The sequence below is a fragment of the Mustelus asterias genome, chromosome 23, assembly GCF_964213995.1.
Source record: "Mustelus asterias chromosome 23, sMusAst1.hap1.1, whole genome shotgun sequence".
Taxonomy (NCBI): Eukaryota; Metazoa; Chordata; class Chondrichthyes; order Carcharhiniformes; family Triakidae; genus Mustelus; species Mustelus asterias.
Window position 1 is genome coordinate 67865630 of NC_135823.1, and position 23693 is coordinate 67889322.

General features: G+C 44.5%; 1 protein-coding gene across 1 annotated transcript in view; it reads right to left on the minus strand.

The window, feature by feature from the left end:
• The window catches only part of shisa9a (shisa family member 9a), a 314382-nt gene that overhangs the window by 272458 nt on the left and 18231 nt on the right, over positions 1-23693 (minus strand). The gene's annotated exons all lie outside the window — the stretch shown is intronic.

Consider the following 23693-nt stretch of genomic DNA (forward strand, 5'->3'; position numbering starts at 1 on the left):
TCTCCTCATCTCTTTTTTAAATCTGCTACACCTTATCCTAAAACTATGACCACTTGTTCTAGAATGCCCAACAAGAGGAAGCATCTGTTCTACATCTACTTTGTCAATACCTTTTACCATATACCCTCAATTAGATCTCCTCTCATTCTTCTAAACTCTTGAGAGTATAGGCCCAAGCTGCTTAATCTCTCTTTATAAGACAAATCCTTCACCTCTAGAATCAATCTAATGAACTATCTCTGAACCACCTCTAATGCCATTACATTATTATAATAATATTATAACCAATGGATCCATTATCTCCACTGCCACTTCCTTTAGTATCCTAGGATGTAGGCCAAGGGCCCTGGGGACTTGTCTGCCTTCAATCCAATTGTTTGTTGAGTACTATTTGCCTATTGATGATGATTGTTCTAAGTTCCTCCCTTTCTATTTCCTCTCCATTACCTGTTACTATTGGGATGGTACTAGTGTCCTCCACAGTGAAATATGAGGCAAAATATTGATTTAGCATCTCCACCATTTCAGTGCTCCCCAGTATTAACTCCCCGGTCTCATTTTTCAAGGGAGCAACATTCATGTCAGCTATTCTCTTCTCTTTGATATACTTATAAAAGCTTTTGCTATCCTTTTTCATATTTTGTGCTAGATTTCTTTCATAATTACCATTTCTCTGTTATCACTTTTTAGTAACCCTTGGTTGATCTTTAAGTTTCCCAATCTTCCAGCCTATCACTGGCCTTTGCAATATGGTAAACCTTATGTTGACTTTAACTTTCTTGCTTAGCCATGGATGTTTTTTTCCCCTTTACAATCTTTCTTCCTCTCTGGAATATAGAATCATAGAACCTACAGTGCAACAGCAGGTCACTCGACCCACTGGGTCTGCACCAACTCTCCAATAGAGCATCTTACCTTGACCCTATCCCTGTTACCCCACATATTTACATCACTAATCCTCTAACCTACACATCTTGGGACTCTAAGGGGAAATTTACCATGGCCAATCCACCTAACCTGCATACCTTTGAACTGTAGCAGGAAACTGGAGCACCTGGAGGAAACCCATGTAGACACAGCAGAACATGTAAATTCCAGGCAGGCAGTTACCCAAGGCCGGAATTGAACGCGGGTCCCTGGCGCTGCGAGGCAGCAGTGCTAAGGCACTGTGCTACCGTGTCGCAAACTTTAGTTTAGTTTTTAATATACATATGATATATGGGCGGGATGGTGGCACAGTGGTTAGCACTGCTGCCTCACAGCGCCAGGGATCTGGGTTCAATTCCAGCCTTGGGTCACTGTCTGTGTGGAGTTTGCACGTTGTCCCCATGTCTGCCTGGGTTTCCTCTGGGTTCTCCGATTTCCTCCCACAATCCAAAGATGTGCAAGTTAGGTTGATTGGCCATGCTAAATTGACCCTCAGTATCAATGGAATTAGCATGATAAATATGTGGGGTTATGGGAATAGGGTGGGATTGTGGTCGGTGCAGAATGGTCTCCTTGTGCACTGTAGGGATTCTATGATTCTACTTTCATTATGAGATGAAAAGATAATGCAATCTGCATTGCGTTATTGAAAATAATTGGTGGAGAAAGTCCATTGTTGGTTTTCGGTTTGTTCTTCAACATGACTGCCAGTTCAGGGATGTGCCCAAGTGTTACACTGAACTCCCATTATAGTCTATTATTGATTCTTTACTTTACTTTTTCTTTACTTTGCACGAGCGAGGTTGTAAAATCCCGCCCAAGTTCAACGGAAATTTCCATTCTGCGAGCCTCGCAGTTCCGGGGCGGGCAAGACAGTAAAATTCCGGCTTTTGTTTCTTGTCCTAAAAGACCAACAATAATTTTGTGCTCAACATAAATAACATAGAAAAGTGCAAATGACCAGCTATGGGTTGAAAGTACTTTGCTTCAACTTTTCCCTGCCATTTACATTGAACACAAATTATTGTCAGTCTTTTAGAACAGGGGGTTGGAGTTTAAGAGCCATGGGGTTATGCTGCAACTGTACAGGACCTTGGTGAGACCACATTTGGAATATTGTGTGCAGTTCTGGTCACCTCACTATAAGAAGGATGTGGAAGCGCTGGAAAGAGTGCAAAGGAGATTTACCAGGATGCCGCCTGGTTTGGAGGGTAGGTCTTATGAGGAAAGGTTGAGGGAGCTAGGGCTGTTCTCTCTGGAGCGGAGGAGGTTGAGGGGAGACTTAATAGAGGTTTATAAAATGATGAAGGGGATAGATAGAGTGAACGTTCAAAGACTATTTCCTCGGGTGGATGGAGCTATTACAAGGGGGCATAACTATAGGGTTCATGGTGGGGGATATAGGAAGGATGTCTGAGGTAGGTTCTTTATCAGAGAATGATTGGGGTGTGGAATGGACTGCCTGCAGTGATAGTGGAGTCAGACACTTTAGGAACATTTAAGCGGTTATTGGATAGGCACATGGTGCACACCAGGATGATAGGGAGTGGGATAGCTTGATCTTGGTTTCAGATAAAGCTCGGCACAACATCGTGGGCCGAAGGGCCTGTTCTGTGCTGTGCTGTTCTATGTTCTATGTAACAAACAAAAGTAAATCATCAAGGGTAGACCATAATGGACAGCTCAGCATCACAGTTGAGAGCATCCTTGAAGTAGATTGCACAGTTTTAGTCTAATTAGAAATTCTCAACTCCCAGCCAGAAATGTTTAAGAACTTACTATCTTTCAATCTAACACCAGGAAGTAAATCAGTGAACTTCAACTCAGCACTAATTTACATATAATATATATTTACAGATGATGTAAAATAATCCTGTTGATTTATAACTAATGTAAATTATATAAACAGCTAGACACAGATTAGCAGCAATATTTTAATACATTTGCTTTCATAAATTTGTACTCTCCTGTTGATTTAAAGATTTCAACTCATTTTTTAACAGACAGCAAATCAGTTATAGCTAACAGGTCAGGTCAGATTAGAATTATTAACTACTCACCTGAACCATGTATGAATCAATCATTCTCCTATTTAACTATGTTTACACAGATTAACATAAAATATTTGCCACTTATTTTGAAAGGACCCAAATCTGAATGTGTTCAAATGTCCGAATGTCTCTACTTTCTCAGAAGACTAAGGAAATTTGGCATGTCAGCGATGACTCTCACCAACTTCTACAGATGCACCATAGAAAGCATTCTTTCTGGTTGTATCACAACTTGGAATGGCTCTTGCTCTGCCCAAGATCACAAGGAACTACAAAAGGTCGTGAATGTAGCCCAGTCCATCACGCAAACCAGCCTCCCACCCATTGATTCTGTCTACACTTCCTGCTGCCTCGGCAAAGCAGCCAGCATAATTAAGGACCCCACACACCCCGGACATTCTTTCTTCCACCTTCTTCCGTCGGGAAAAGATACAAAAGTCTGAGGTCACGTACCAACCGACTCAAGAACAGCTTCTTCCCTGCTGCTGTCAGACTTTTGAATGGACCTACCTCGCATTAAGTTGATCTTTCTCTACACCCAAGCTATGACTGTAACACTACATTCTGCACTCTCTCATCTCCTTCTCTATGAACGGTATGTTTTGTCTGTATAGCGCACAAGAAACAATACTTTTCACTGTATGCTAATACATGTGGCAATCATTAATCAGATCAAATCAAAATGTCCTTTGAGATGTCCAATGCAGACATGGTTTTACAAATCTCAGCGAGCTCTGATACTTATGTGTAAATAAAATAAACAGTGCCGTAATAACCAACCTCATTTCATTTCTAGAACATCCAGAATTGACCGTTAAAAGAATAACAAAGGTATAAAAGAGACATTGAATTGCTAAAATGTACTCACTCCCATCAGGGGGCTTTGCAGTGTTCACTCAGCTACATGTAAGCAGGAAATGTAACATTGTCCCCCCTCAGAGTTACAAAATGAAAATAATTTTCTCCAAGAATGGGTTTTGTTAACAGCTAAAGAAAGTACATTAAGTCAAGAAATTTAGCAACTTGCAGAAACATTATAAAAAATAACCATGGCTGGCCTCGGGGCTTTCACTTTCAGAGGCAATCATGTCATTGCTCTGTGTTTTAAAACATGGACTGTGTCTCCTCCTTCACACAAAGGTTTACTTGGTTGCACTTTACTGTACTCGGTTTCAGACTGAATACAGACTTTCCCTTCCCTGAGTTTGCCTGGGGCTCTAACTGGTGATCAGTTTTAATGTCAGGCTACAAAACCAATGTTGGTGATGAATGCGGGACTTTTGCCCTTCACTACAATTATCGGATTTTATTTTTAAGCCTCAACATTTCATATTTCCAATAACTGGCCATGAATGTCTAAAATAACGTTTCAGCAAAATCCAGATCTTTTGTGCAAAGCGATTTTCTGAAACTTTCCATTATACATTTTTCACAACACAAACGGCCTCAGGTGTCTAATTGAGATCAACGTTTAATATCTGAATGAGAATCACCGGTTTGCATTTCTCATTTTACTGTTATGGAATTTACAGGAAATTACAGGAATCATACAGCAATACCCCTCCAAAGGGCCGTTCCAAGAGCTCTACTGGACATGCCTAGAATGGCTGTCGAAGGCACTGGATAGCCAGCCACATTTTCTGGCCCCGTACTCACCACGCCAGGACTGAAAATTCCATCCATGAACATAGGTCTGGGTGGGACGCTCCATCGGAGAGTCGGTGCAGGCTCGAGGGGCTGAATGGCCTGCTTCTGCACTGTAGGTTTCTATGATTCTATCATAATGCCTTCTACCAACAGTTGCCGGAATTTTACCGCTTCACCCGCCCCAGAATGGGGTGGCACGGTGGCACAGTGGTTAGCACAGCTGCTTCACAGCGCCAGAGACCCAGGTTCGATTCCCGGCTCGGGTCACTGTCTGTGTGGAGTTTGCACGTTCTCCCCGTGTCTGCGTGGGTTTCCTCCGGGTGCTCCAGTTTCCTCCCACATTCTGAAAGACGTGCTGGTTAGGTGGATTGACCCAAACAGGCGTCAGACTGTGGCGACTCGGGGAATTTCACAGTAACTTCATTGCAGTGTTAATGTAAGCCTTATTTGTGACTAATAAATAAACTTTTACCTTACTTTTACAATCAGGGCGGGCATGGCTCACAGAATGGCATTCTCCGTTGGCCTCGGGCGGGATCTTACGAGCCTCGGGTGGGCGAGGCGGTAAAATTCCAGCAAGTTTGTTCTGTATCAACATGTGATGACTTTAATCAGGCAATTGAGGTTGGTCTGCTTGAGTATGAACTCCTAATTGATGGACCAATCAGGGAGCCCCATGTCCTGTATTTAAACAGGAGTGTCAGTCTCTCTGCACTCCTGATGCAGATAGCACACTGTGAGCACTCTGTATTTTATGGTGAGACCTTGGAAATAAAGGAACTTACAGTGATGGGAATTTCGCCTCCATGGACTTATTACATAACATAGAAACATAGAAAAACTACAGCACAAAAACAGGCCCTTTGGCCCCACAAGTTGTGCCGAACATATCCCTACCTTTTAGGCCGACCCATAACCCTCCATCCTATTAAGTCCCATGTACTCATCCAGGAGTCTCTTAAAAGACCCTATTGAGTTTGCCTCCACCACCACTGATGGCAGCCGATTCCACTCGCCCACCACCCTCTGTGTGAAAAACTTCCCCCCAACATTTCCCCTATACCTACCCCCCAGCACCTTAAACCTGTGTCCTCTCGTAGCAGCCATTTCCACCCTGGGAAAAAGTCTCTGAGAGTCCACCTGATCTATGCCTCTCAACATCTTATGTACCTCTATTAGGTCTCCTCTCATCCTATGTCTCTCCAAGGAGAAAAGACCGAGCTCCCTCAGCCTATCCTCATAAGGCATGCCACTCAATCCAGGCAACATCCTTGTAAATTGCCTCTGCACCCTTTCAATCTTTTCCACATCCTTCCTGTAATGAGGCGACCAGAACTGAGCACAGTACTCCAAGTGGGGTCTGACGAGGGTCTTATACAGCTGCATCATTATCCCCGGACTCCTAAACTCAATCCCTCGATTGATAAAGGCCAGCACACCATACGCCTTCTTAACCACCTCCTCCACCTGCGGGGCCGATTTTAGAGTCCTATGGATCCGGACCCCAAGGTCCTTCTGATCCTCTACAGTACTAAGAGTCTTTCCCTTTGTATTGTACACCTTCATCCCATTTGACCTGCCAAAATGGACCACTACGCATTTATCTGGGTTGAAGTCCATCTGCCACTTCTCCGCCCAGTCTTGCATCCTATCTATATCCCTCTGTAACTTCTGGCATCCCTCCAGACTATCCACAACCCCACCAAACTTCGTGTCGTCGGCAAACTTACCAACCCATCCCTCCACTTCCTCATCCAGGTCATTTATGAAAATGACAAACAGCAAGGGTCCCAGAACAGATCCCTGGGGCACACCACTGGTGACCGATCTCCATTTAGAAAAAGACCCATCTATACCCATTCTCTGCCTCCTTTGGGCAAGCCAGTTCTGGATCCACAGGGCAGCAGCCCCTTGGATCCCATGCCCTCTCACCTTTTCTAGAAGCCTTGCATGGGGGACCTTATCGAACGCCTTGCTAAAATCCATATAAACCACATCTACCACTTTTCCTTCGTCAATGTGTTTAGTCACATTTTCGAAGAACTCCACCAGGCTCGTAAGGCACGATCTGCCTTTGACAAAGCCATGCTGAGTATTCTTGAGCATAATAAACCTCTCTAAATGCTCATAAATCTTGTCCCTCAGGATCTTCTCCATCAGCTTACCAACCACTGAGGTTAGACTCACCGGTCGGTAATTTCCTGGGCTATCCCTATTCCCCTTCTTGAAAATAGGAACCACATCCGCAATCCTCCAATCCTCCGGCACTTCCCCCGTCTCCATCGACGACGCAAAGATGGAGGCTCTGCAATCTCTTCCCTCGCCTCCCACAGTAACATCGGGTACATCCCATCCGGACCCAGCGACTTATCTATCTTGATGCCATTCAAAGATTCCAGCACATCCTCTTTGCTAAATTCCACATACTCAATCTTTTCAGTCCACCGCAAGCCCGCAGTACATCCACCCAGGTCCTTCTCCTCTGTGAAAACAGAGGCAAAATACTCATTAAGCACCTCTGCCATTTCTACTGGTTCCGTACAGATTTTCCCGCCTTCACCTGTTATGGGCCCTATTCCTTCATGTCTCATCCTTTTACTCTTCACATATTTATAGAACGCCTTAGGGTTTTCCTTAATCCTACCTGCCAAGGCCTTCTCGTGACCCCTTCTGGCTCTCCTAATTTCCTTCTTTAGTCCCTTCCTACAAGCCGTATACTCATCTAGATCCCTATCTTTGCCAAGCTCTCTGAACCTTTTGTACGCTTTCCTTTTCTTCTCGACTAGGTCCCGCACAGCTTTCATGCACCACGGTTCCTTTAACCGACCAACTCCTCCCTGTCTGCTCGGAACATTGTCCTGTAGAACTCTAGACAGACATTCCTTGAAAAACTGCCACCTCTCTTCAGTACATTTCCCCAAGAATACCTCCTTCCAATTCACTCCTCTAATTTGCTGCCTTATGTCTTCATATTTCCCCTTACTCCATATAAACGCTTTCCTAGCTTGCCTGATCCTCTCTTTTTCCAATGCAAGCATAAAGGAGATAGAGTTATGATCACTATCCCCAAGATGCTCTCCTACTGAGAGATCTGACACCTGCCCAGGCTCATTGGTCAGTATCAGATCAAGTACAGCCTCTCCTCTTGTAGGCTTGTCTACATGCTGTGTCAAGAAAACCTCCTGAACACACCTAACGAACTCCTCCCCATCCGATCCCCTTACCCTAGGGATATTCCAATCTATGTTTGGGAAGTTAAAGTCTCCCATCACAACAACTCTGCTATTACTGCATCTCTCCAGGACCTGTTTCCCTATCTGCTCCTCCACCTTCCTGTCACTATTGGGCGGCCTATAGAAAACTCCCAGCAAAGTGATCGGCCCCTTCCCACTCCGAACTTCCACCCACAGAGACTCTGTAGACAATTCCTCCACAGCATACACCTTCTCTACAGCTGTGACACTATCCCTGATCAGCAGTGCCACTCCACCCCCTCTCTTGCCTCCCTCCCTGTCCTTCCTGAAACATCTGAATCCCGGCACCTGGAGTATCCAGTCCTGTCCCTGAGACATCCAAGTCTCCGTAATGGCCACCACATCACACTTCCAGGCATCGATCCACGCTCTGAGCTGATCCCCTTTATTCACTATACTCCTGGCATTAAAGTAAACACATCTCAATCCTTTGGTCTGACCTCTCCCCTTCTCTATCCCCCCTCCATCCTCCCTCTTGCACTGTCTATAACCCTTCTCTGTTTGCGAGCTAACTTCCTCGCTCCCTGTCTCCTCGTCTCGATCCCCCCAACCTATCTAGTTTAAACTCTCCCCAGTAGCCTTAGCCAACCTTCCCGCCAGGAACATTTCCACTAATAGTAGACAAGGCATTTCTAATTGCTTTATTGAGACGCTCGCTGAAGAGATGGTTTGCTCAGTTCAAAGAGAAACTGAGGAAATACTTTCAATCATCTCTCTGCCTCCTTCAGTTAAACATGAACCCATCACCAATGGCTTTGGGCCACATGGAGAAAGGCCTTATACATTTTGTCCAGAATTTTCCAGTCATTGTTGCCAGCGTGATCTTCCGGCCCTGACGATGACGAGCCCTGGCGCAAGTTTCCCGGTGGTGGGGTGGGGGGGACCCACCTCATTCACTAATGTCCTTTAGGGAAGGAAATCTGCCTCCTTACCCGGTCTGGCCTACATGTGACTCCAGAGCCACAGCAATGTGGTTTCCTCTCAACTGCCCTCGGGCAAAACTAGGGATGGGCAATAAATGCTGGCCAGCCAGCGACGCCCACGTCCCATGAATGAATAAAAAAATGAACTGCATTGATTTTAGATCCTCTGGAATGTCACATCACAAAATAACTAACTTTCTTATTTTTCCTGCCAAATAGACATTTTCATACTTTCCCACATTATACTCTATTTTCCAAATCCTTACTCACTCACTTAACCTTTCTACGTCCATTTGTAGCCTCCTTATGTCCTCTTTATATCTTACTTTCCTACCTATCTTTGTGTCATCAGCAAATGTAACAACCATATCTTTGGTCCCTCCATCCAAGTCCTTTATATAAATTGTAAAAGGTTGAGGCTCCAGCACTGACCCCTGTGACACACCACTCATCACATCTTGTCAACCAGAAAAATCCCCATTTATGCCTACCATGTTTCCTGTCAGCTACAGTAAGAAGTTTAACAACACCAGGTTAAAGTCCAACAGGTTTATTTGGTAGCAAAAGCCACAAGCTTTCGGAGCCTTAAGCCCCTTCTTCAGGTGAGTGGGAATTCTGTTCACAAACAGGGCATATAAAGACACAAACTCAATTTACAGAATAATGGTTGGAATGCCCGTGATTAGAGTTTTGGAAAATTGAAACCAACGGATCAACTATCTCACTAGCCACTTCACGGGCATTCGGCCTCTGATATTCGGGTAAGCGTTCTCCAAGGCAGCCTTCACGACACACGACGGCGCAGAGTTGCTGAGCAGAAACTGATAGCCAAGTTCCGCACACATGAGGACGGCCTCAACCGGGATATTGGGTTCATGTCACACTATCTGTAATCCCCACAGCTTGCCTGGATTTGCAGAGTCTCACTGGCTGTCCTGTCTGGAGACAATACACACCTCTTGAACCTGTCTTAATGCTCTCTCCACTCACATTGTTTGTACCTTTAAGACTTGATTAGCTGTAAGTATTCGCATTCCAACCATTCTTCTGTAAATTGAGTTTATGTCTTTATATGCCCTGTTTGTGAACAGAATTCCCACTCACCTGAAGAAGGAGCTTAAGGCTCCGAAAGCTTGTGGCTTTTGCTACCAAATAAACCTGTTGGACTTTAACCTGGTGTTGTTAAACTTCTTACTGTGTTTACCCCAGTCCAATGCCGGCATCTCCACATCCTGTTAGCTAGCCAGTGTTCTATTCATGCCAATATGCTGCCTCTATACCACGAGCTTTAAGATTTTCACAAAAACTTTTGAGGTGACACCTTATCAAATACCTTCTGGAAAGTGTCGCAAATCCATCACTTCCCCCTTATCCACAACACCTGTTACTTATTTTAAGAACTCCAATAAAATAGTTAAACACAATTTCCTTTTCACTAAACCATGTTGACTCTGTCTGACCACCTTGAATTTTTTTCTAAGTGCCTGCTATGACATCTTTGATAATAGCTTCTAACATTTTCCCTGTGACTGGACTGTGGTTTCCTACTTTCTGCCTCACTCGCTTTTTGAATGGAATTACAGTCATTTTTTCCCAATCTAATGGAACCTTCCCTGAATCGGGGGAAAATTGAAACCAATGCATCAACTATCTCACTAGCCACTTCTTTTAGGAACCTAGGATGTAGCCCATCAGGACCCGAGGATTTGTCAGCCTGCAGCTCCAATAATATGTTCAGTACCACTTCTCTCATGATTGTAATTTGAGAGTGCTATTGGAAAATCATCCCCACATCCGTGATCATCCGCGTAATGACTTTACTCAGGCGATTGAGGTGGGACTATTAGAATATGAACTCCCTGATTAAAGATCAAATTGATGGGCTAATCAGGGACCCTCTTGCTTTGTACTTAACCAGGAGTTAAGGGGGCAATTTTTTCACACAGAGGGTGGTGAGTGTCTGGAACAAGCTGCCAGAGGTAGTAGTAGAGGCGGGTACAATTTTATCTTTTAAAAAGCGTTTAGACAGTTACATAGGTAAGATGGCTATAGAGTGATATGGGCCAAACGCGGGAAATTGGGGCTAGCTTAGGGGTTAAAAAAAGGGGCGGCGTGGACAAGTTGGGCCGAAGGGCCTGTTTCCATGCTGTAAACCTCTTTGACTCTGTGACTCTATCAGTGTCAGTTCCTCTGGGACTCCGAGTGTAGACTGCTAAGTGAAAGCACTCTGTGTGCTGTTGTCAGACTTGTAAATAAAGGGATTTTGGTGAAGGGACTTCTGCCTTCAAGTGTGCATTACACTTCTTTCTGCTGTATTTGCTTCCTCACATTGGCCCAACCTTCTGGCTTTCTCTTCTGAAAACACTGCGAATAATCTTCAACTCCACCACATGCACAGTAATCTGGCAGAGTGAATCACTGGCATTGTAGATGGAGCAGCAATTTCATTCTAACCAAACAAAAAATTCAACAGGTTCTACAACGAGTGGACATCTGACCAAATCAGACAACAGCCCCGGTGAAAATAATTCCATTGAGTCTTATTCTGACACCTTGGTCCAGTGACTATTTTATTATGCTTGTCAACATAGCTTTGATTCATTTCCACATGATAAGATGGAATATAAAAGCATGTGACTCATACACCAAGTTTTTATATTGTGATGATCTGCAATTGGACGCTCTCACCGTGGAGTGGCGCTCAGAAGGTGAAGATGATTTTCTAGCCACCTGGGATCCAGATCCTGCAAATTGTTCATTTTCCATTTCACACACGGGGTTCCTGCTCACGGAATTAGCCCAAAAAAGCGCAAAGTACCTGTGCACGAAAATAAGGAGCTATTTATTTTTCTCCACTTTCTTGTTACATAACAGTTTTCTGAGTGACAGGCACCTTCTGACACCTCAACTAACTGCTCATTATTCATGAGTAAGCCCTGAGGGCGAGTGCTTGTAGATTATTTGACTGTGGGAGTCATTCCTGACCAATTGTGCGTTAATGATTTGATTTTCTCATCCCAAGCCTTCTTCTGTTCTCATCCAAATCCACACTGGCATATTTCCAAGACACATCATGACAAGTGGGAACCCTGCTCGGCTACTCCTTCTATGACCAAAGGTATTGAGTTAAATTATGGACACCCTTCGCTGACATTTGTACAATCCCAGTCAAGATCGGGTAACTCACATGAGAGAGGAGATTGCGTCCACAAATATCCTAATGCAATCGTAATGTCATGTCCACAAAGCTATGAAGCTAAAAATAAAGTGTCCATTTACCAATGAAAGTAAAGAAGATGGCAATATTAAATATTAACACTATTCTTTTATAAAATAGACTCTTAAAATCAGGTGACTTCTGTTGTGCTTTCTGGACAAACAGAGACAATGGCCGGAGTGTTACCGCCTCGCCCGCCCTGGAATCAAGGCGGGCGAGGCGCGCAGAACAGAATTCTCCGTTGGCCTCAGACGGGATTTTACGAGCCTCACCCAAGTGAGGTCGTAAAATAGTGGCTAATATTCATGGAAAGCTACTTAAATATGCAAATTGATTGACCACACCTCTCCATTTCAATGGAAGAGCTCTAAAATGGCATAGAGCCCCATGAAGATGGGATTTCAAATCAAATAAGAAAGATGATGATAGCTGGAATGTTTAATGGAATATCAAATATTTCCCCACTGTGTTGGGGCAAAACAGATTGGCTCCAAACCATTTGGTGGACAATTGAGTACATTGAAATTGCCATCACATGAGTGAAACTGGCTGAAGAGGGAGCCAGTACCTCATTAATTCTCAAGGGAATCCAACAAGGCTGTGAGGGACCAGTACCTCGGAGGGAAAGATCACACTCAGCTAAAGGAAAGAGCCTGCTCTTAAAGAGACAGAAATCTCAGACAGTGAAAGGCGGCTCATTTGTTTTAGCTAAAAGATTATGGGGTGAATTTTACCATTCCACGCATCACAGGAATTGGAGCGGGTGAGGGGTGGACCATGGAAAGGTCCGTTGACCTCAGAACAGATTTTATGGTTTCGGAACGAGTGCGGCCCCAAAATCCTGTCCTGTATCTCCTCACTGCAGAGACTTCAATTCCAACTGAAAAGCCAGAAACTTCCAATCTCTGTTTGTCTTTTAAAGAACCAGGAGAGAATCCCCCGTGTTGCATCTTTGGTAACTATCTTCCCTTGTGTGTGTGTGTCTGTCTGTTTGGAGAGGGTAGATGCTTGAAACATTTATATTTCAGGTGTTGCAAAAATAAACATTGTTTATTGTAGATGTACTTAGAACATAGAACATAGAACAGTACAGCACAGAACAGGCCCTTCGGCCCACGATGTTGTGCCGACCTTCATCTGAAACCAAGATCAAGCTATCCCACTCCCTACCATCCTGGTGTGCTCCATGTGCCTATCCAATAACCGCTTAAATGTTCCTAAAGTGTCTGACTCCACTATCACTGCAGGCAGTCCATTCCACACCCCAACCACTCTCTGCGTGAAGAACCTACCTCTGATATCCTTCCTATATCTCCCACCATGAACCCTATAGTTATGCCCCCTTGTAATAGCTCCATCCACCCGAGGAAATAGTCTTTGAACGTTCACTCGATCTATCCCCTTCATCATTTTATAAACCTCTATTAAGTCTCCCCTCAATCTCCTCCGCTCCAGAGAGAACAGCCCCAGCTCCCTCAACCTTTCCTCATAAGACCGACACTCTAAACCAGGCAGCATCCTGGTAAATCTCCTCTGCACTCTCTCCAGCGCTTCCACATCCTTCTTATAGTGAGGTGACCAGAACTGCACGCAATATTCCAAATGCGGTCTCACCAAGGTCCTGTACAGTTGCAGCATAACCCCACGGCTCTTAAACTCCAACCCCCTGTTAATAAAAGCTAACACACTATATGCCTTCTTCACAGCTCTATCCACTTGAGTGGCAACCTTTAGAGATCTGTGGATATGGACCCCAAGATCTCTTTGTTCCTCCACAGTCTTCAGAACCCTACCTTTGACCCTGTAATCCACATTTAAATTTGTCCTACCAAAATGAATCACCTCACATTTATCAGGGTTAAACTCCATTTGCCATTTTTCAGCCCAGCTTTGCATCCTATCTATGTCTCTTTGCAGCCTACAACAGCCCTCCACCTCATCCACTACTCCACCAATCTTGGTGTCATCAGCAAATTTATTGATCCACCCTTCAGCCCCCTCTTCTAAGTCATTAATAAAAATCACAAAGAGCAGAGGACCAAGCACCGATCCCTGCGGCACTCCGCTAGCAACCTGCCTCCAGTCCGAAAATTTTCCATCCACCACCACCCTCTGTCTTCGATCAGATAGCCAGTTACCTATCCAATCGGCCAACTTTCCCTCTATCCCACACCTCCTTACTTTCATCATAAGCCGACCATGGGGGACCTTATCAAACGCCTTACTAAAATCCATGTATATGACATCAACTGCCCTACCTTCATCAACACACCTAGTTACCTCCTCAAAAAATTCTATCAAATTTGTGAGGCACGATTTGCCCTTCACAAATCCGTGCTGACTATCCCGGATTAATCCGCATCTTTCTAAATGGTCGTAAATCCCATCCCTAAGGACCTTTTCCATCAATTTACCAACCACCGAAGTCAGACTAACCGGTCTATAATTACCAGGGTCATTTCTATTCCCTTTCTTAAACAGAGGAACAACATTTGCCACTCTCCAGTCCTCTGGCACCATCCCCGTGGACAGCGAGGACCCAAAGATCAAAGCCAAAGGCTCTGCAATCTCATCCCTCGCCTCCCAAAGAATCCTAGGATACATTTCATCAGGCCCAGGGGACTTATCGACCTTCAGTTTATTCAAAACTGCCAATACATCCTCCCTCCGAACATCTATTTCCTCCAGCCTATTAGCCTGTAACACCTTCTCTTCCTGAAAAACATGGCCCCTCTCCTTGGTGAACACTGAAGAAAAGTATTCATTCATCACCTCGCCTATCTCTACTGATTCCATACACAAGTTCCCACCACTGTCCTTGACCGGCCCTAACCTCACCCTGGTCATTCTTTTATTCCTCACATAAGAGTAAAAAGCCTTGGGGTTTTCCTTGATCCGACCCGCCAAGGACTTCTCATGTCCCCTCCTAGCTCTCCTCAGCCCCTTTTTCAGCTCATTCCTTGCTAACTTGTAACCCTCAATCGAGCCATCTGAACCTTGTTTCCTCATCCCTACATAAGCTTCCCTCTTCCTTTTCACAAGACATTCCACCTCTTTTGTGAACCACGGTTCCCTCACTCGGCCATTTCCTCCCTGCCTGACAGGGACATACCTATCAAGGACACCCAGTATTTGTTCCTTGAAAAAGTTCCACTTTTCATCAGTGCCTTTCCCTGACAGTTTCTGTTCCCATCTTATGCCCCCTAATTCTTGCCTAATCGCATCATAATTACCTCTCCCCCAATTGTAAGCCTTGCCCTGCCGTCCGGCCCTATCCCTCTCCATTGCAATAACAAAAGACACCGAATTGTGGTCACTATCTCCAAAGTTCTCTCCCACAACCAAATCTAACACTTGGCCCGGTTCATTTCCCAGTACCAAATCCAATGTGGCCTCACCCCTTGTCGGCCTATCCACATATTGTGTCAGGAAACCCTCCTGCACACACTGCACAAAAAGTGCCCCATCCAAACTATTCGACCTACAAAGGTTCCAATCAATATTTGGAAAGTTAAAGTCCCCCATGACAACTACCCTGTGACCCCCACACGTATCCATAATCTGCTTAGCAATTTCTTCCTCCACATCTCTATTACTATTTGGGGGCCTATAGTAAACTCCTAACAACGTGACCGCTCCTTTCCTGTTTCTAACTGCAGCCCATATTACCTCAGTGTGCATATCCCCCTCAAAGTGCTTTTCCGCAGCCGTTAAACTATCCTTGATTAACAATGCTACTCCTCCACCTCTTTTACCAGCTTCCCTACACTTACTGAAACATCTATACCCCGGAACGTCCAACAACCATTCCTGTCCTTGTTCTACCCACGTCTCCGTAATGGCCACAACATCGTAGTCCCAAGTACCAATCCACGCCCCAAGTTCATCTACCTTGTTCCGGATGCTCCTTGCATTGAAGTAGACACACTTCAACCCACCTTCCTGTCTACCGGTACCCACCCTTGACCTTGATACCTTCCCCAATACCTCACCACCCTCAACACTGACTTCCGGACTACAACTCCTTTTCCCACTCCCCTGACAAATTAGTTTAAATCCCCCTGAAGAGCCGTAGCAAATTTCCCTCCCAGGATATTGGTGCCCCTCTGGTTCAGGTGCACCCCGTCCTGTTTGTAGAGGTCCCACCTTCCCCAGAACGTGTTCCAATTATCCACGTATCTGAAACCCTCCCTCCTGCACCATCCCTGCAACCACATGTTTAAGTGCACTCTCTCCCTGTTCCTCAACTCGCTATCACGTGGCACCGGTAGCGTACCAGAGATGACCACATGTTTTGTCTTGGCTCTCAGCTTCCAGCCCAGCTCCCGAAATTCCTGTTCTAAATCCCCGTCCCTTCTCCTACCTATGTCGTTGGTACCAATGTGTACCACGACTTGTGACTGTTTCCCCTCCCCCTTAAGAATCCGGAAAACACGGTCCGAGACGTCACGGACCCTGGCATCCGGTAGGCAACAAACCATCCTCGAGTCTCTTTTGCTGCCACAGAACCTCCTATCTATCCCTCTAACTAACGAGTCCCCAATAACTATTGCCCTCCCGCTCTCCTCCTTACCCTCCTGAGCCACAGGGACGGACTCAGTGCCGGAGATCCTCTCACTGCGGCTCACCACTGGTATGTCGTCCCCCTCAACCGTATCCAAAGCGGAATACTTATTGCTAAGGGGAACGACCACAGGGGATCCCTGCACCGACTGCTTCTTCCCAGCCCCTCTCACCGTCACCCATCTATTTTCATTCCGCGGAGTAACTGTATCCCTGAAGCTTCTGTCTATGGCCATCTCTGCATCCCTAATGATCCTAAGTTCCTCCAACTCCAGCTCCAGTTCCCTTACACGGTTTTGGAGGAGCTGCAGATGGATGCACTTCTCACAGGTATAATCAGCAGGGACACTGACGTCGTCCCTCACCTCGAACATAGTGCAAGAGGAACATTGCACTGCCTTCACACCCATCCTCTCTAGATACCTTGCCAGTACCAGGTAGAAACAGCAAAAAATGAATTAACTCACCCCTGCTCGCCCTTCCTGCCTAAGCCCTGTGAGCCAAAGCCCTACAGCTTTCACTCTGCCTCCTGCTCACTCACTGCCCGCTAACGACGCTGCCCGCTCAAAAGTGCGGCCTACTTTTAAACCCTCCAAAACCTTCCCAGACTCCTGCTGGGCCCACTTCCTGTTTTGAAAAAAACCTCCGATTTTTTTACACAAATTTAACTTAAAATAAATAAATAAATGTAGTGAACAAACAAACTGCCTTCTCCTCAGCCTGGTCCTGTGGAACAATGACTTAATATACTTAATACAATTAATGTTACCAGGGAGGCAGTGCTTGGTAGACTAACGGGACTGAAGGTGGACAAGTCCCCGGGCCCGGATGGAATGCATCCCAGGGTACTGAAAGAAATGTCAGAGGTAATAGCGGATGCGTTAGTGGTTATTTATCAAAATTCGTTGGATTCTGGGGTAGTGCCGGCGGATTGGAAAATGGCTAATGTTACGCCGCTGTTTAAAAAGGAAATAGACAAAAGGCAGGTAACTACAGGCCGGTTAGCTTAACGTCTGTAGTTGGGAAAATCCTGGAATCCATCATTAAAAATGAAATAGCAGGCCATCTGGATAAGAATGGTTCGATTAAGCAGACGCAGCATGGATTCATGAAGGGAAAGTCGTCCTCGACGAACTTGTTGGATTTTTATGAAGATGTGACTAGTGCGGTTGACAGAGGGGAACCGGTGGATGCGGTGTTTTTGGATTTCCAAAAGGCGTTTGATAAGGTGCCTCACAAAAGGTTGCTGAAGAGTAGGGTGTTAGCGTGGATTGGGGATTAGCTATCCGACAGGAAGCAGAGAGTCGGAATAAATGGGTGCTTTTCTGGTTGGCAGATGGTAACTAGTGGCGTGCCGCAGGGATCAGTACTGGGGCCTCAACTATTTACCATTTATATAGACGATCTGGAGGAGGGGACTGAGTGTAGAGTAACAAAGTTTGCAGACGACATAAAGATAAGTGGAAAAGTGAATCGGGTGGAGGGCGTAGAAGGTCTGCAGAGAGATTTGGACAGGCTGAGTGAGTGGGCGAGGATCTGGCAGATGGAGTATAATGTTGACAAATGCGAGGTTATTCACTTTGGAGGAAATAATAGCAAATTGGATTATTATCTAAATGGAAAAAAATTATGACATGCTACTGTGCAAAGGGACCTGGGGGTCCTTGTGCATGAGACGTAAAAACCCAGTCTGCAGGTGCAACAGGTGATCAAGAAGGCAAATGGGATGTTGGCCTATATCGCAAGGGGGATAGAATATAAAAGCAGAGATGTCTTGCTGCATCTGTACAGGGCATTGGTGAGGCCGTAGCTGGAATACTGTGTGCAGTATTGGTCCCCTTATTTGTGGAAGGATATATTGGCCTTGGAGGGAGTGCAGAGAAGGTTCACCAGGTTGATACCAGTGATGAGGGGTGTTGATTATGAGGAGAGACTGAGCAGATTGGGTTTGTACTCGTTGGAATTTAGAAGGCTGAGGGGGGATCTTATAGAGACCTATAAGATAATGAAGGGGCTGGATAGGGTAGAGGTGGAGAGATTCTTTCCACTTAGAAAGGAAGCTAGAACTAGAGGGCACAGCCTCAACATAAAGGGGGGTCAGGTTAGGACAGAGTTGAGGAGGAACTTCTTCTCCCAGAGGATGGTGAATCTCTGGAATTCTCTTCCCACTGAAGTGGTGGAGGCTACCTCGTTGAATATGTTTAAATCACGGATAGATGGATTCCTGATTGGTAAGGGAATTAGGGGTTATAGGGATCAGGCGGGTAAGTGGAGCTGATCACTTCAGATCAGCCATGATCTTATTGAATGGCGGGGCAGGCTCGAGGGGCTAGATGGCCTACTCCTGCTCCTATTTCTTATGTTCTTATGTTATCTTTTCTTCTGATTTAAACATGCAAGGAAACTTGTTAGTGTCTTTTCTAACACTCAAAATGGTTAAAACACTCCTCATAAATACGTCTTGTTGTGGTCAACTAAGAGGTGCAAAAAGAGGGAGAAATACCCCACCTCTCTCTCCGTAAATACCACTTAACCTCCACGGTTCATATACGGTGGAATAAATTCACTCTAGCCACCCATCAGGGAAATTTATATTCATTATTTAACTATATATATATATAAATGGCTGCCTTTTGAACACAGTTTTTATTCTCACAGATAATTTTTGAATTATGGTTAAAGTGAGAAAAGCATTAAAATAGTTCAGTTAGAAGACTTAACTTTTACCAGCCCTTTGATAAACTCTCATTAGCTTGATAAATGATAAAAAGAAGGCTGACTGTTGCTGACTACCTCAGTAACAACTCTGTCAGTGATCTGAAGAATGACAAAAGCTCCTGCTGTGCCTACAGTCTGACATGTTATTGTCTTTGAAATAGAGCGGCCCTGATTGATTTGTCAGGCTGCAGGACCAAGGACTAATATCACTCGGGTTGACAGGAAGCATGTCCTGGCAGAACCAACCTCTGCATTTTGCTACTGTCAACCAGTGTGTAGAAAATGGTCATTAACATTTGGAGTCATTTTCTGTGGTGAATAGTTCACATTAATGGAATTGATAATGGTGCGCTCCTGTTTAATCTGTAGAGAGGGAAAAGGCGAGATGTTGGACTCAGGTGGTCAAAAGTTAAAATAAATAACAAGTGTCTATTATCCATTATTAACTGTAAGAAGTCTCACAACACCAGGTTAAATTCCAACAGGTTTATTTGGAATCACGAGCTTTCGGAGCGCTATTCCCTCATCTGGCTCGTGATTCCAAATAAACCTGCTGGACTTTAACCTGGTGTTGTGAGACTTCTTACTGTGCCCACCCCAGTCCAATGCTGGCATCTCCACATCATGGCTACCATTATTAACTAAACAAAGCTGGACTTATAGTACTCAGCTTAAAACATGCACATCTTTTAACACAAACCAGCCTGGGATCTCTGAAGATATATTTATCAGCAACATTGCTCAATGAAGATAGAAATAAAGGCTCAGATTCTTCAGAAACACACATCTTTACCAATAGGCTGAAATGTACAAGGAAGCTATTTCCAATAATAAGTAGAAAATTACCCTTCCAACTCAATCACGCAATAAAAGAGTGTAATTATCACCACAATTATGCAGATTCCTTTACTAATTGGTAGAAGCAATAGATGCTTTTACCTGCCATTAGTTTAAGCACCAGACTAGCTAAACATTATTCTGCATAACAGCTAAAAGGCTGAGCGCCACAACTAAGCACTTTCAAATGTGTTTCTTCCCTATTTATAGCAAGTCTTTAAGTACACCCTATTTCAGAAGTCAATTACTTTCAGGATTGTTTCAGATGGTAAGTACAGATGCCTTTCAGTTTGCAGACACTGATGCAACTGTTGCAATTCCATTCAGAGGAAACACATGTAATTATCCCAAACAGGAGACAGGTTGTCAGATGTTTATTAGCCTGCGAGGTACATCAGTTTAATAAATTAGCAGCTTACCAAGGCAAAAAAACACATAAAAGTCCAAAATACAGAAAGATTCTTTTAAATCCAGTCCACACACTTCAGATCAATCCTGTGGAACTGGTACTGTTGAGTGTTCTGTCATCAAATGTAAATCGCAAGTTTCTAAATCCTCCTGCAGATGCTGCAAATGGGATTCAAGATTGTTTCCGATCTTAAAAAGAAATTACTAATGCTGTCACTGACTGGCTGGGCCCCTCAAAGGATTCAAGTCGGAAATACCTGCCCCAACTGTCTGACTAACTCCAAGTCTGTAAGAGTTTTGACAACACCAGGTTAAAGTCCAACAGGTTTATTTGGTAGCAAACACCATTCGCTTTCGGAGCGCTGCTCCATTTCCACTCCATCTGACGAAGGAGCAGCGCTCCGAAAGCTAATGGTGTTTGCTACCAAATAAACCTGTTGGACTTTAACCTGGTGTTGTTAAAACTCTTACTGTGTTCACCCCAGTCCAACGCCGGCATCTCCACATCATGACTCCAAGTCTCTCAGCAAGAAGACAGCTCTATCCATACATGCTTATTTATTTCATATTTCATATGCACAGGACTCATCCACCCCCCCAACCGCCAACCCGCCCCCCCCCCCCCCCCCCGCCCCCACCAGTGGTTAACTTTTAAATTTTAACAGGACCATGCATGAGTGTTTGCACTCTAAACTTTTAAGTCAGCACTAAGCATACTTTAAAAAGATATTCATGAGGGTCACACACTTTTGAATCCAGGTTTGACATTAAACTGGTGTTCTACTCCATGTATTGATGACAAGCCTACCAGCTTGGAGGAAGATGCTGTTACCACATTGCTCCAGAGTCAGTCAGTTTCACTTTATAATCATTCAATAGTAGACACTGCATAGAATCTGAGTAGAGACTCTTGGCCCAGTTGACGTATGTCGGGGTTTATGCTCCACATATATCTCCTCCCAATTCGCTTCATCTTAGCACGTACATCCTTGCAGTATGCTCCCCTCATAAATTTACCAAGCTTCTTCTTCAATCTGTCCTTTATTTAAATTTGAGCAGAAGGAGTGATGACAATTGTGACAAAGATAGGTTGCATTAAGCAGATGAGAACACATCATTTACCGCTAATGTTCTAACATCTCTTACTGCAGACTCCTCAAGTGATGGTCATTCTGAGGCGCTCCATGATGTTTAGCCTCCAAATCAACCAAGGCCATGACCACAGGAATGTCCATGCCCAAGTATATTGGATGACACAGCTCTTCCGGGCACAGCAGGCTACAACTGTATGGGAGAATGAGCTTCCTGCAGTGACCTTCCAGGCCGATCAAGGCAGGAAAAGCACCTTTTTAAGATCCCAAAAGTCCCTTCGGTGACAAACTCTGACAGAAGCATGTGCCTCATTGTGGTTCTCCTCAGCTGCTGTACATGCTGCTTTAACATGGTTCATTGTTTATTACAGCAAGGCAGTCACAAGCTGTCCATTCCCATGATGGGCGCATGTGAAGAGCTCAGGAGAATTCCAAAAGACGAAGGCATCAAAACAACGTCTAGCGAGTCTTTGTGTTAATATGGAAGAATCTTTGCACATTAAGGGGATGGTTGCCCTTTCTGTTTGAGAAGTTGAGTAGGTTTGCAACACAAATGCCACCTATTTTTCCACAGCAGCCTAATAGAGCTGGATGGCCATTGCTTGCTGCTGTCTTTAAGATGCCAAACCAAGTGAATTCCTAAGTTTCCCTGAAAGTTGTGACAGTCGCTTGGTAAATATGTGCCCACATGGCATCCAGGCTGATACTACATAGATCTCCCTACACTACTTCAAATAACTTCGAGAGATAAAAGTGGTGTGCAACTGTAATCACCGCAATCTCCGATGACCAAGGTGGCAGGGTCATCATGCAACAGCTGGCACGGATTCCCTGTTGCCTCTTTGGTAAAGTACACTTACCTCACACAGTGCTCTTCACAAAAGGTCTTGGTAGGATCTGTGTGGTCCACAAGTGCTTTGTGGGAGTATTACATTGAGGACATATCGCCATCATATGCTGTCTCGCGGCCTTTCCTCCAACCACTCCTGCTGCTCTATTAGAATGGCAAACAAAGGAATTCACATCTCTTCCTTTGATCTTTCAAAGTGGATGGGAACAAAAAATGATCGCAGCCAGTCTCAGCTTCTCAGGCATTCAGAGGCAAATGGTGGACCACCCAGGCAAAAAGGTCAAAGCAAAATGCTCTAAACTCTCTTTCCTAAGCCCAGTCATTTGTTGGCAAAATTTGTTCACTCAAACTCAATAGATCCTCTCCTCGTATTATCTTTATTATAGCAAGGCAGTCACAAGCCGTCTGTCTCACGATGGGCACGTGTGAAGCGCTCAGGGAAAGTAGAATTCTGAAAGGCAAATGCATCAAAACAACATCTAACAAGTTCTTGTGTTGATGTGGAAGATTCTTTGCACAATGTCTCAGGTAATCAAGACATTAAGGGGGTAGTTGCCCTTTCTGTTTGAGAAAGGGTGGTCTTTATGTATGTTAGTCTTAGTTACCCTGGTACATTGTGAGCACGATCTCTGGGATTACAGGCTGTCAATGAGGTTGATAAGCTTGATGGAATCTGGGTGGAAGCCAAAGGCAGCGCTGGTTATTCAACTGCATCGTTTTGGAATGGAATGATTCTGGAAATGGCAATTGTCTTTATCTTCAAACCCAAGCAAATCAGGTTATTGTGTGCCATAGGGAAACCAAAAACAAGTACAGTCGAACCTGCATGTTTATTGGCAGCCAGTAGTTTTAGTGCTTTCCCTCAAGAGCAGTTGATTTTCCATTTCCCAAGAGAGTAGTACAGCATTCCTTTCAAATTGCACAAAAGGGAAGGCAAAAAACTCACAACAGCAATTTATGTTGAAAGAACATTTTAGTGATAATTCTAGATTGCCCTTATGGGGACCAGACTCTATTAAAACCCACATATGCAAAAATCAGAGATAATAGATCCATTTTAATGGATTAATACAGACACAAAACATTTAATTTGTTAATGACAAAGCATATACACATCATCAGATCAGAGTTTATATTTTACCTTGTAATTTCTCTTTTTACACACAAATACATACATACATCATACACACAGGGATGTGCGTGAGAA